The sequence below is a fragment of the Bacillus rossius genome, chromosome 1, assembly GCF_032445375.1.
Source record: "Bacillus rossius redtenbacheri isolate Brsri chromosome 1, Brsri_v3, whole genome shotgun sequence".
NCBI lineage: Eukaryota > Metazoa > Arthropoda > Insecta > Phasmatodea > Bacillidae > Bacillus > Bacillus rossius.
Genome location: NC_086330.1, coordinates 106,059,650 through 106,074,171, shown reverse-complemented (window position 1 = coordinate 106,074,171; position 14,522 = coordinate 106,059,650).

Below are 14,522 nucleotides of genomic sequence, written 5' to 3'. Positions count from 1 at the left end.
CTAGGTATCATTTTTGAAATTTAAATGTTCCGATTCCTCAATCATCATTTGCGTAAAAAATTCTGCACAGTATTTGTATTGCAGTTGACAACAATTTATTTAAACTATTTTGGTTTTCGAAATTGAACCGCTTCTAAGCGTTGGGTTTTACCGACGTTTTGCACTGCGTTGCAGCAGACATCTTCACTGTTGAAAATCCATAACAGAAGGAGGAAGTCGGTCATTGTCTCATGTTCTAGAATCAATACTAACTGATATTAAATGTAGAAATGTCTATATTAACACACTATTTATACATAATAATCATAAAACCACTTTTATGTACACTACAAATTAATTACTAGTTATAAAACGAGTAAAAAAAGATCTAAATGACTTTTTCAAATAAAATATTCACATACGCCTAAAAACACAATAAAACATTTACAAATTTTATTTCAGTTGATTAATTCACTTAATTTATAAATTAATTTAACCTATGGCGACGTTTTACAAATGTATTTGGTATTCAATAACGCATATGGGAACGCTTGATGTGAAAATTCCCAAGAAAACAGCGATTGTACGTGAAGTAAAGGTGGTAAATTCACCCGAATGTATCGCAAGCGTGTTTTGCGCAACCACGTGACGCGCCTATTTGCAATTAGCCTAGGATACGCTTAGCGTCGGCCGAACACAGAGATAATACTTCGCACGAAACGTTTCCTAATGATCTTTGAATAATGATTGATTTCGAATAGCATTCAATAAAGCTAGTTGTTTTATGTGTATGAACTCTGTAACTAGCGATGTAGGCCTAAATATTGAAATCTGACTAAAATTTTGTACAGAAACTACTAGAAATTCTATAAAAATGCAGTTTTTTTTATTGAAAACAGAAAAAAAAATCGTTTTTATAAATATAAAATATTACCTTTGTAACTTACAATTCAGAAAAAAAATTTGTAATGGAACATTTATTTTTGTAGCAACTCTCACATAAAATAATAATATATTTGCGGAATTTTTATAAGGACCGTGCTTCGAAACTTATCACTGCAGAAATAATTTTCTACGCACTAAAATACCAAACCCTTAGTTATGTGATGTACAGAAACAAACCTACCTCTACGCGTAATTTTGATTGCACATGTTGATTTTAAAATAGTAACCATGAAATTTAAACCTGAGTAATTAGAGCGTGTAAAAGCCAAGTTACGTTTAGAGTTTAATAAAGAATAAATTTTCTTAATCATCATATTGGAAGTGAGAATTGCAAGAAATCTAAATTAATGCATTATGCTGAGATTCGCCCAATAACCATTTACGTCTCATTTGTATAATATAGAGTAATTCCCTTCGTAATTGCCTATTAAGTCGCTAATGTACCATGGTAATAGAATGTTTATAAAACTTAATTGAAATTCCTTATTAATTATTAAATTCATTTATTTTTTATTTTAGGAAACAGCCAGCCTTGTAAGTTTAATATAAAGCATAAGTGACTTGTGAACATTTTTTTTTATCGCGGGTTAATGTCCTTTTCTAGGCTTCGCTGTATTTATACTTGGTTATGTTGAAACATTTCCTACTTATCTCTCTGGCATAATGTGTGGTCTTTAACAAACTCAAAAAATTGGTTGTCTGTAAAGTCGGTTTACGGACGATAGTTTAACGTGACGTAATAACAAAACATTGATGAAATGATTGCATACTTTTATGAATAAAATTGAATCATTTTTATTTTAATAATAAAAGAATAAATACTTGAAATTATACTAGTAATCATATTTTAAAAATGCAAGAATAATTAAACTTTTTTGCCGAAATTGGTGTTATAATAAGCAATGAAAACCACATTAACTTTTCACTTCACTTTATAAACAGTCGACGAAACAGTTCACGTCTAGATGACTTGTAATTAATTTTAAAAACTGGCGTTTAGCTATAAAATTTAAATACAATTATAAACAAGTTTTCATAGAAATAAACTGTAATCAAATATCTATCATCAATTATATGATTCACCATAATTTTTTAGTCAATTTAACGTAACCTATTATTACTGCACTCGCCGACAGCGTAAGGGAACACAGCGTAACGGAACAATGAGTGTAACGGGACACAGCGTAACGGAACAATGTGCGTAACGGGACACTTTTTCGTGCGTGCAGCCGGCGTTCATCGATTTATTAGACGTTGTCACGTCAAAAAATACCATTGCTTAACCTAAATGTTGAGGAATTGTGGATTCAAAATCAAAGAACCACGGTGGCACTTATCTATAATGGGTACACAAAAGCACTTGGGAACGAACCCATGACATTCCATAACCATACCAACTCGATTCATGCCATTATTTAATGAGCACGCTTACGTTAAAGTTTCAGCCTAGTATTTTACAACGCGATGCTATCAACAGAAGGAACAAAGACAGCGGAAATGCATTAATATAGTAGGTTCAATACCATTTTATTGTCGATTAGATTGTCGTGAACAAAGAGCCATTTGGAATAAGCATAACTGGCGTCCTCGTAGTCCGTTTCTATCTCCAGGGAAACTTTATTTCATGTCCACGAGAAGCCTGACTGGACTTGAAGTGTGATGAATATGAGGATTAGTATGATGGGGTGATCATTTTGGAAAAGACTAGAAAAATTTGTGCTATAGATATATTAAAGATAGTATTAGACTGATATTCATTTTCAGCGCATTTTCTCATACGAATTATGTTCATTGTTTTCCAATACAACGGTCTAAAATATGAAATGTAAACAGCGATGCATTCTCTTTTTTACATGTGGTGTTTAAAACGCGCCCTTACAATTGCTAAATTTTCATACATCGATGTATAATTTGTTTAAGTGCACAGTTTAACCTTACAGTACTATTTGCGAACAGTAACTACACCATGGACACACACATTGTTATTTTACACTTCTAATGTATTATCTGTATACTTTGAGCAAATTTGTTTTTGCTGTTTTTATTGAGAATAATTTTTTTTTTGCTCCTCTCGCGAACACTTTCTAACAATTTCTTTTCTGTGGACAAGTGACGGCGATTTATCTACGGTAGACCCGGCAAAATATTTCCGTGGCGGTTTCTCATTGCTTCCGCGATAATAAGATATGACAAAACACCATCTATTAAAGCACATTTGATCCATTTCTTGGAGGTACGTTGTATCCACAAAACAATTCGGTAAAACTAGTTTTCGTACTTTTTTGCCAACTTAGGTTAAGTTAAATCTATGATTTTTGGATAATAGCTGACTCCAGAACCTCAAATTTTGGAACGTAGATGACTCCAGAACCCGAAATTTTTGAACTTAGCTGACGCAAGAACATCAAATTTTGGAGCGTAGCTGACTCCAGAACCTCAAATTTTGGAACTTAGCTAACTCCAGAATCTCAAACTTATAAAGTTATACTTCTCATTTAAATTTTTTAAAGATTATATACTCGTATGACAATAAAATTCATAGCTTTATGTTTTTTTCTAAGCCTTTACTACCTTATTTAGTTAAAAATATACCATCTTAACAATGCTTTGTATAGGGTTCACACGATAAGTTGAACGCTTGACGTCATTCGAAAAGCTCTGACGTCAATGCTGCTGCTGTTATCGCCCAAAACACGAGCTGCCATTGGCTGCGGCGCTCTGACGCACATTAAGCTGATTTTCGTTGGTTTTTTTTCTCAGCGCCCTTCTGTGATAGCCCACCACAATCTGCAGGCGACGGAGGTCCCGCAAGAGTCCTACAATCTTGCGAAGTGGGGCAACAAGGTTTGCTTTGACTTCGAGGGGACGCGCAATGCCATGATTGGTGGCAACTTTATTTGCCAGTGGTGGTTCAGAGTCCACTGCAAATTACTACAAGGTTCTTTCTTTGAATCGCTCCTACAATGGGGAGGATTGGATTAAAAACTTTTTTTTTGTCATACGCTATTGCTGCTATTGCTGGTTACACTGTGTGTCATAAGTGGGGACTGGAGAAATTTGCTGTTTCTCTGACGTCTAGGATAGACTCCCCGAACCTCTGTGTACACCTGCTCATTGGCTACTGAATCGTGACACCTGTTATCTGAGATGCCCGTGATACGATACTTCTTAGGTTGAGTGTTTTTCATCAGCTCACACTCCTGAAGGTAAAATGTAGTCCAATCACTCCAACAGCAAAAAAAAAAAATATCGTAGTTGGATTCTAGTCTATCGTGAAATGAAGCCGCGAGTTTTTCCGGTCTCTAGTCATAAGTTCGAACCCAGAAAATTAGCGGATTCTTTTAGTCACCTGTTATACTGCAAACATTAATAGCTTTGTATTGCCTTGACGGTAGATTCCTCTCAGTTGCCAGCTAGCAGTAGAGAGACAGAATCACGTAGACCCACTCAAAAGAAGGGGAAGTTCTACATAATAAATCAGCAGGGAAGCATAAGAGGGTGGAGCATACATAATATTGTGAATTATATGCTGACACCAAATGATTCCAGCAAAATTTCCGGGCATTTAGTCATAACCTCAATAACGGACCATAAAGATAAATATGCAAACATATGCAAACACGCATAAAACAAGCCAAAATCAACCAATGTAAATAATTAAAACCATAGACAGCACAGAAAACTCCGTGGAAGAAATTAGTCAGAAAAAGATTACAACACAGACGGACTCAGTGGGCTAACAACGTCAAGACAGTTGCAACAACAAAAATAAAATAAAGACAATAATTTGCCTTGGACACAATGACAAACAGACGAACCCAACGATGAAACTAAATAGATAATGTGTACAACATAACGACAACAAAGGTGCACAGGTGACCACAGCGATGGGACAAAACATACATCTGGATATCACAACAGCACAAAAGGCTTCTAAGACAACAGTTGCGACTTTTCGGGAACTGAGGTCTCTTCCCATCCTCAGGCACAAACATACTGATATTAATTACATCGACTGATTTTGGTTTGTTTTCTGTGTGTTTGCATATTTATCTTTTTCATTCGTTATTCTTTTGACAAGCAGTGAAACCATCAATATCGTCCAAAAAAAATATTAAATTACTGCAAGGTTGCCTTCAAAATAAATAATTAAAGTTAGTGTAAATTGAGTAACACGATTCTATTTAAAACTCTATGTTCCTTACGTTCACAATTTTCATTCTGAATATTTACTGGTCCAAGAAAAACAGAGTGCTAACTTCACAAGAATTACTTTCAAACGAACGTCTCACCACAAACACTTATTCAGTACAGCAATAATTTATAGTATTTTATGCTCGCTAACTGAAACAAGTAAGATGCTGAGTTTTCTTCGGTGAATCCAGGCCTCGAAGGAAGATGTAATGTCTTGACTGCTTAGGCAACCCGCAACGCAACCCGTTGCGTTTCAACAATAGGCAGCGCAAGTCCAATAGGTAGTGCCGTGTATTTTTCGCGAAAAAATATTCTGACCGCTTATTAGACTGCAATGAGGTTTGCCAGCGCCTGCGGTTTCTTCCTTGTAACTGGTGAGCGCGTGCATAAGAAGCCATTGCCTTATTTTATCGGGCCATTCAGGACGCGTTTGCTTCCGCACTGAATGGCTTGCTAGTCATGTACCAACATCTGAATGTATCGTTCACTTTATAGGTTGCACAGGAATCTTCTGGAAAATTTTCACGCTGTTATTTTTTTTAATTTACAAATAAAAATTAATTTAGGGCATTTTTTTTTGAGAATTTCTTCGTATAGTTACAAAATTTATTTTACAGTATAATATATTATTGTTACGAGTGGGAAAAACCGCTTCGAAAAGAGTAGCCCAATTAATTAACTGCATATTTTTATTAACTAATATTTACTCTATTAAGATAAAACAAGTATATAGTCTGTTCACAAATTTGCTGCTCTTTCATAAGGTCCGCTATTCACTACCCACACTGTACCTTGACTCGACATTGGCTCTGTCTACTGTTTGTCTCTTACCACACACCTCTTGTGAGTACCTTACTCTTCACTCGCCGCTTATCAATGGGAATAGAGGGGTAAGGTAGCTCGAGATACGAAAAAAACTACATAGAAGTATGACAAATTAAATATGCTGTGTAAAGAAGTCAAAATATTATACAACAAATATCATACGTGTCCAGAATCACCCAAACTTGACTCTACAGTGTTACAGCTCATATGCAAAATAATTAACAAAGAGAGCACGGCAACAGTTAACATTTAGAGCTCTCCTAATAGAATCAACCAAACTTACGATATTTTATTTACTCATCATCCACAATTTATGCAACATAAAATAGGGGTAAGAGGCTGCAGAGCGGTATCACACGCCACACCACTGCGATTAAATCACAGAGGTTTGTCAACATCGCCCCAATAAAACTACGTCACTGCTAGAATACACATCCTCCAAGATATGAGAACTATGCCAGCATAACTATCAGCACCAAATACCACAGTTTCCACTTCCACAGGTTAATTACTATATGTATATATAAATTTCATGCACCATTTTATTTATTTTCTCACTAAGAGCACTGTTCCCTTTATTTTGTATGAGAAAAATATTTGATCACTGTACTAATCGAATGTATCAATAAGCTGCATTGAACCATTAAAGCTGCTTATATCATTAGAGTACTCATAACGAAGAGACTACTAGTAATAACCTAACTCTCAATATAGACTTAGTCAGGCATAAGCAATACAAGGTAATGACTATAGTATATAATTGTCTGAGCCCCAATATGTATTAAAATAACAGTCTAGATTTATACATGTCACTTGCTCTAATAAGCTTAGGCAACCCGCAGCCTGTTGCGTTTCAACAACAGTTAATTACCTCATCACTAGGGAAATGCACATTTCGCGAAAAGATTCTAAGAGTAGCTGAAAGTTAAAACACTGTAGCATCGTCTGCGTTTCGCGATAGGGTGAGTTTCTTTCAGGTGCAAGTTCAGTGATACAACACCAATCACAGTAATTCAGTGCGGAAGTAAACGCGTGCTGAGAGGTTTGGTGAAATAAGGCAACGACTTCTCTCGCAGACGACCGCCAATCACAAGGAATCAACCCCTGGTGCGGGTATACCTTGTTGCAGTCTAATAGGCGTTCAGATTTTTCCGCGAAAAATTCCTGCCCCTACTCATCACATCATAAATTTAGCAAGATCATTTACTAAACAACGCAACCTGTGCAACCTAAAAAAAAAAAAACACACATTTCCTTTAAGTAGTATGTTTTGGTTCCTCCGGGGACACGGTTCAGGGTGTGGAGCTGGAGCCGTGGAGCCGGCCGATTTCTCTGAAGCCACGGCGGCCATCATGGACTCAAAAATTCCTAAAAATTCCTCAACAATTACTCAAAATTACTCAAAAATTCCCGTTTTGAGGAAAACTTTGTCGTTTTCTTCCTCAAAAATTCAAAAATTAGGATTTCGATTAACCTCAAAAGTCATTTTGCCTTAGAAAGGACACCTTGGATGTATAGAGGCTTAAGCATCCATGTCTACAGCCACCGATAAGCCTCTGACGTCATCATGGATTATGTCATCATGGCATATGACGTCACCGTTGCAATTTACGTTACGCCCGCCATCTTTAAAATCTTTATTTATTATCCGAAATGAATGAAAAAAATTAAAATTTATAAAAAATTAATTAAATTTTAATAAAAAATATTTAAAAATATACATTTACGACATGGAGCTCGCAGTCCTCGGTTCGAACCCAGCGAGGTCAAAAAAAAAATGGCGACCGAACTTTTCTCCAAGGAATCCGCTGGCTGACTGACTCCCCCCACCACTTATGTCAACGTATATATATCGTCACCTAGTATGACGTCATGTCCGCCATCTTGAAAATCTGTAATATTAATGCTAGAAATACGAGAAAATTTTTAAAAATTAATAAAAAAAATAATAAATATAATTGAATAATAAAAATTTAATAAAATATTACTTAAAAACCACTGTTGCACTTATTTTTACGGTCGCCATCTTGGATTATATAAATGTTGCATTTTTCATTTTGCCCGCCATCTTGGTTGAGTACGATGTCATCGTTAAAGTTTACGTTACGACCGCCATATTGGATCCTATAAATGTTGCATGATTCGTTATGGCCGCCATCTTGAAAATCCGTAGTTTCAATGCTAGAAATTCCGAAAAAATTCCAAAAAATATTTTTAAAAATTGAATTCTTCAAATATTTAGTTATTTAAACGATTTCATTCCATGGTTCGATTTCCAGCGAGAGTAAACCAGTAATATATTAATGTATTTAAAAAATTCTCAATAAAAAGTAATAAAAACATATTACACCACACCCAACATTTTTAATTATGTCAACACTGTATAAATTGTCGTTATGGACACCATCTTGAAAATCTTTATTTATTATCCGATTTTAATGAAAAAAGTTCAAAATTCATCAATAATTTAACTTATTAGAAAACTGATTGATTATATCGATTCCCATCCTTGATTCAAACTGATAAGAGCAACAAAAAAAACAGATCTTTCCCCCCCGGAAGCTACCTAGACTGACCTCACACCACCAATACCAAGGTTTATATAGTCAACTGGTATAACGTCATGTCTGCCACCTTGTCTTCGTCCACGGGAGGCCGCCATCTTGTATTCGTCTGCTAGAAAATGCGAGCACCATGTTAGTATAATTTTCTGTTCACCATACCTTTGACCTCGACTGTTTGCATTGAACTTTGACCTTCATGTTGAAATTTGACCTTGATGTACTTTGGCCTTGACCTTGAAATTTGACCTTAACCTTGAAATTGGACCTTGACCTTAAAATTTGACTTTGACCTTGACGACCATCATGGATCCGACATTTTATGTACAGTATATGCTACCAGGAGCTACCACCTATGAGAGGACATTGCCACCATCTTGTTTTCGTCTGCTGGAAGACACCATCTTGTGTGTGTACTCGTATTATAGAGTACATTACAATCATGCTAGTTTTATTCTAACCCGCTAGAGTATAGATATCATTTATTATTTCTGCGGTGCCCACCGTCTTGAAATTTGGGTGCCATAATGGAATCATGTAATTATTTAGCTAGAAATGCGGGGAAAATTCCAGAATTCATCAAAAAAATTTACAATCAGTTAACAAATTGATTCGATCAGTTCCTGTCCTTGGTTCGATACTTTAACAGTGACAAGTGTAACTAAATATTAAATAAATTTTATATTTTGGTTTCCATTACCTTTCGCAGAGTTTATTAATCATTAACTCTACAAAAACAACTCAAGACAATATACCTGACCAACAAATTAAATATGTTATCGATAAGCCTAAAATGAAAGACTAGTTTTTGATACTTCGAATAACCTTTAAAATGTTCATGTACAAAGCCATCCATACATATACACCAATCGTCTTCGGACCATAGACCGGGTCATGAACAATGTCAGACATATAAACCATGAACACACAGTACACACAGGAAAAGGAATGAACACACAGTACACACAAGAAACGGAATGAACACACAGTACACACAGGAAACAGAATGAACACACAGTACACACACCAAAACGTAATGTACATACAGTACACTCAGGAAAACGGAATGTACACACAGTACACACAGAAAAACGGAATGAACACACAGTACACACAATACACACAGTACACATAGGAAAACGGAATGTACACACAGTATACACAGGAAACGGAATGAACACACGGTATACACACAGGAAACGGAATGAACACACAGTACACACAGTACACACAGGAAACGGAATGAACACACGGTACACACAGGAAACGGAATGATTACACACAGTAGCGGAAAAACACACAGGCTTAGTTAGAAATTAGAATACAAGAAATGAAACATTACATTTTTACTTTCAATATTTAATTAATTTCTCAACATTATACAAATACAAGTAAAACAAGCCATTATTGTATGTATCCAGCTTCCCTTAGCTCTTCGAGTATGAAGGATATTTCTTTGATGCTCGAATAGTTTCAGGCACAAAGCGAGCCATGTAGAAGTCTTAGCCGGTCAACCAATATGTTTGGATCTTTCCATGATGTGTAACCAATCTCTTCTACCACCATCTTCCTTGCATATTCATTATAAATACTTTTAATATCACAATCATCCCAGTGATCATAATAAGCATTATCATATTTACTTATTATAACACGTCGTTTCCATCGTTTCGGTCTCAGGACACCGCCACATTCTTCGATTTTGTCAGCTTTAGGTGCTTCATCACAGTGTATGCCTTTGTCATCAGCCTCAGAGTTACTGTAGCAATCACCGTAGAAGGCATCGTCTTCACCCAGATTACCGTAAGAATTCGATATCGATGATGTCGAAGTGTCTTCACCGTCTTCATGATTCATTTTTAGGAGTCCATCATTTTTACAAAGTAGGAAAGATCTACTTGAATTCGGCTTGATTGTATTCTCACTTTTCACGTTAAGAATTCTTCCATTGTCTTCATTCTTCCATAAATAAACAAAAGTCCTTCAATTTAAGTTCTTTGTCGAGATCGGAAGAGCCACGAACATAATCTCTCCCAAGACAAGGAAAATTATTGTCGTAATGCAGATCACTCTTCTTTAGTCTAGTAGATCCATCGGTGTTCTCTATGCCGTAAGTTGGCTTGGCTTTACGTGTTCTACCATGTCTTTTTAAGCTGTCAATTCGTGTTAGCAACCTGCTACACCGATTACAGCTTAAAATTTTTCGTAGTGGGTTTTTAACACAATCATTCTTCTCATGACGTCTAGCATTCCTTCTCATGACAAAATCCTTGCTACACTATCTACAGCGGCTTCCTTCCGATTCAGCTGCAGATAACAAACCACGATCCATGGTAGCTTCTGTGACTAATTTTAGATACAAACTGTCAGTTTTCCAATTGGAACCATTACTTAAATAGAATTTTTAATATATTTTATCAGCGAGAGTTAAGTTATCTTATGCAAAGCAACTTGTTGTAAGTAGTTCTGCTTGTCAACAACAGATGACGACTAATTTTGCTTGCAGGAAAATATTATTTTTTGGAATTTTTTCGGAATTTTTAGCATTGAAATTACGGATTTTCAAGATGGCGGTCATGACGTCATACTAGGTGACGATATATATACTTTCACATAAGTGGTGGGGGGAGTCAGTCAGCCAATGGCTTCCTTGGAGGAAAGTTCTGTCGCCATTTTTTTTTTTTTTTGCCCTCGCCGGGTTCGAACCGAGGACTGCGAGCACCATGTCGTAAATGTATGTTTTAAAATTTTTTTTTTAAATTTTACTAATTAAATTTTTTATAAATTTTAATTTTTTTCTTTGAAATCAGATAATTAATAAAGATTTTAAAGATGGCGGGCGTAACGGAAATTGCAATGTGACGTCATATGCCATGATGACATAATCCATGATGACGTCAGAGGCTTATCGGAGTCTGTAGACATGGATGCTTAAGCTTCTTTATGGACAAGGTGATCTTTCTAAGGCAAAATGACTTTTGAGGTTTTTTGAAATCCTAATTTTTGCATTTTTGAGGAAGGAAACGAGAAAGTTTTCCTTAAAACGGGAAATATTGAGTCTTTTTGAGTCATTTTTGAGGAATTTTGAGGAATTTTTGGGTCCATGATGGCCGCCGTGACGTCAGAGCAATCGGCCGGCTGCACGGCTCCAGCTCCACACCCTGAACCCTGTCCCTGGAGGAACCAAAACATACCACCCCTTCACATTTCTCCATATTCCTTCTAAAATGTCCCGACCTGCACAAAGTCTAAACTTTTCTATCCTCCGGGGGAGGGGACAGTGAGACGCCGTTGCTAATCGGATTGAGCGTGTAGTGGTAATGGACCGCGCCCAACCCGCAAGCAAGCGCGCGGGCTGACCTGCCTCGTTGCTTCACATTTACCAACCTCGTAACACTGTTATTTATAACTTCGTTACAGGCAGGCGTGATAGACTTTCTGGTCCGCGATATTACATGTATAGTAGTAATCGCTGATCTTGTGATGATGGTACAGAAACAGTTAAGAAGAGACCTCAAGATTGTTTAGTTGCCCGCGCTCCAACTATATGCCTCAGTTGTTGACTCACAAGCAAACTCGCCCATCTGAAAGCTATTCCTCTGAGGGCGTTTACTACAATCAAGGCTATCCCGTTCTCTGCTCGTGATGATGCGGGGTAAAACCCAATTTTCAATCCCGTTTGGCCATTTACTTGGTGGCGACTGGCTGTGAAACCAACGCCCCGTGATGCTTGTACATATGTTATAGATATCTGATGTATTCTCGGAAAATGTATCTGTCACGATTCTTGGTTGCCGACTTCGTCACATGCAGCTGGTGAATCATAACATTCCGAGTAAAATTGTTGGCTATGTTCTCCAAGCAATCTTGAACCTTGTGACCGATGTGATCTCCCTTTCGTACATGCTCGGTGAGTTCTCGATGTGAGCGGTTTTCTCTCAATTACTACTAAAAATAAAATCCATTTTTTTTTCATTTCCTGGAGATCCTGTAGATACAATTCGTCAAAACCAATATTTATTAAATTCTAGCATAACAAAAAAAATACAAAATTATAATCCCATTGTGATAAATTTTTTGTTAATGTGTGATAGATTTATGGAGAGAAAAAAATGTTGGTGCCGATTATTTAAAATAATAATAATTTCCTCTACATCAAGTCAAGCCAGTGTTTTGTAAATTGTGAATCGTCACAGCTTATTTTGTTGAAAATCAGTAGCCTGATCTTTTTTTTTTTTTTTTGACAAATAAAGATCAACATGATATTGAATTATAATTTAATCGAATTTTCAAATTTGTATATATTTTAATATAATTGGTATTAAGATAGTTTAGTTATATGTATTTCAAATCCTGCAGGAATTTATAAATGAAAGTGCGCAATAATAAGACATTAATTCAGAGAAAAGAAATAAGTGGTGATTTGATGCAAAATTTAATGATGATAATTCAAAATTAAGTAAACTACGAAGGTATAAAGCCAATTGAAAAAAGCAAATATATATATACTTTTATTTTCTAAATAAATATTTATACAAGATAAAAATTCTTTGTGATCTGTAGTCAATGGGATATGTTTCATATTGATTTTTTTTTCCTTCCATAGCGAAAAGTATCTTACTGGATTTGGTCATGTTGGCAGCATTTTCTGTATAAAAATTCTATCATAAATATGATTTTGATGCTAGTTAATGGAACTGAAATGTTCATCTGTCGCGAGACTGTTTCTATGAAGTGTTAGCTCAAAATGGCCGCATGCTTTCCCAGTCTCAATCCGGGAAAGCTGTCTCCAAACGTGTTCTTTCTTGGAACAGCCTGTTTCTTCTTCTCAAGCATGCATTAATATAAATTATATATATAATGTATATAAGGACGGCGAGTCACCAAGCCCCAAGCAAACTGCCATCGTGTTTAGTTGCCTACAATGACAGCAACAAACGCGGATTTTAGCCCATTCCATCAAGTTTTCTGATTAATTAAGTTTTATCATTCATTGTTGCATAAATATATATATATATACACACACACATAAAGTAACACAAAGTCATGTGAAAAGTAAAGTTGTTAGGGCCCCAATTACTTGAATGAAGTAATAATATTACGACAGCGAATATATTTACGGTTGTTGTAGAACTTCATTCAATTAAACATATTCCAGACGCTCAGTGTTCAATCTTAAATACTTTATCTATTATTTAAAATAAAAATGTTGATCAGCTCCAACTGCAAATACCGTATACGAGCCTCGGGAAAAACTTAAGAACATAAGTAGTACATACGTTTTTAAATTATTTTGTCGAGATGAACCTGCAGCCGAAGTTCGTCGGTCGATCTGGTAGTCCGCGCCATGTTTGCCGGACACCCAAGTGTGGTGTTTGCATTGTGGAAACAGTTTTAAATTACCGCATTTTATGGACGTGACTGTACTTTAAAAGTAGTATGTAAATGTTGGTCCTGCTCCAGGGTTCAGGGTGTGGTGCCTGGTGCCGACCGCCATCTTGGATTGTGACATCACAGCGGCCATCTTGGATGATCGTGACCTTGACATTTTACCTTGACCCCGGTGGCCATTTTGGATCCGCCATCTTGGATCCGCCATCTTTAAATCGAGCACCCCACTCACTCTAGATGAAATTTTCGTCACGGTCGCCATATTGATTTTTTTCTGTTCCACAAGAGGTCGCCATCTTGGATGCCGTCGAATTAATTTCTGTTATTTGTTCCTAGAGAGTGCCAGCATCGCTCTTAATTTTTTTTCTGTTCCACTGGAGGCCGCCATCTTGGATACCGTTGACTTTGTTTCCGCTGTTTGTTCCTAGAGAGCGCCAGCGTCGCTCTGTATCATCACATAAGGTCGATGTTCCATTACCTACCATAGCTATTATGGTCCTTATCGACATATTAAATTTAATTTTTTATGCAAAATACATTGGAAGCGCTGTGATTCGAACCATCGCAGCTCTGATCTCTAGGTTGGAAAACCGACGCCCTTAACCGCACGGCCATCGAGACATTTAC